We start from the raw sequence: 1,129 nt of genomic DNA on the forward strand, positions 1-1,129 counted from the left end.
GCCGCGCCAAAGACAAGCCGCGCCAAGACCAAATTACCATCCTTCTTTTGATTACCAAATAACAAGCACCGCGGTCACTTACAATTTAATACCAAGGCTTCAAGGTCATTCTAGAGTTACGGGTTACATTGTAACTGTATCTGTAACGTTCTCTCCCTGATTGATAATTTCATGATTAAGACCATCTAATTGTTCACTAAGGCAGTGTTGATTTGATTTTATATGGATTGTATTTTCTGGGAACCCCAAAACTGATGCTAGCGCGAATAAATAAAATTGCCAGAAAAATGTGCCTTCAATATGGTAATGTCAAGTGATCAGGAAGCTTGAACATACTACCAAACACACACAGTATGGTATACCAACGATTAGCTGTAGGGACTGGTACAGCGTATTGGTACAAAATTTTCTAATTTTCTGAAATAAGTGAGTGGAACGTTTTTTACGATTGAAAAATGGACAGAAAAAATAGCAAGAGCAAAGTCGAGTAGTTGTTTGTAAAAAGTTTCTACAGTGAAAAGTACAGAGGCAGTTGTCCTTGATTGCATTAATATAGGATTATAAAACGTCAGTGGGAGTCGGATACTCTATCAAACAGATTCCTTTTTTATGAAAATTAACCATTGCTGTGAGTATCGCCAATTCGGAAATTTTAACGAACAATCAGGTCCAGGTTCAGGTCCGGACCTGTACCTGAAGTTTCTGTACTGGATACCTAATAGTTTTTTATCTATGGCATTTATATGGTCATTATATAGTGATTTGTGCAATTTAAAGTCTGGTTGAAAACTTTTTTTTAACATTGATGCACGAAAGGATGTCATCATATTGTCAGATCAATATGACTAATTTGTGAAAGCCAGCTGGCTCAAACAGTAGAGCAGGGTTTACGAAGGCTGATTGTGAAACCCTACCACATTTCGTCTGTTTTTTTTTCCATACAGACTGCGACATGCAGTGTGGGAAAGACCCCACTGTTTTTTTAACAAAGTCTTTGGCTATCGTGCATGATCGAAATACTAGTATGTCTCTCCTTTAGGGTCGCTTCACACGAGAGCAAGAAAGAGCCGGCATACCGTCAGGATGAAAATCTTTTCTATTTTCTAGAAATTCCCACGGCGTGCCCACT

General features: G+C 38.4%; 1 protein-coding gene across 1 annotated transcript in view; it reads right to left on the minus strand.

The window, feature by feature from the left end:
• LOC118404864 overlaps window positions 1-1,129 on the minus strand; it is a 36,562-nt gene that overhangs the window by 889 nt on the left and 34,544 nt on the right. The window lies entirely within an intron of this gene.

Source organism: Branchiostoma floridae, chromosome 17 (genome assembly GCF_000003815.2).
Source record: "Branchiostoma floridae strain S238N-H82 chromosome 17, Bfl_VNyyK, whole genome shotgun sequence".
In the NCBI taxonomy this organism is placed as follows: Eukaryota; Metazoa; Chordata; class Leptocardii; order Amphioxiformes; family Branchiostomatidae; genus Branchiostoma; species Branchiostoma floridae.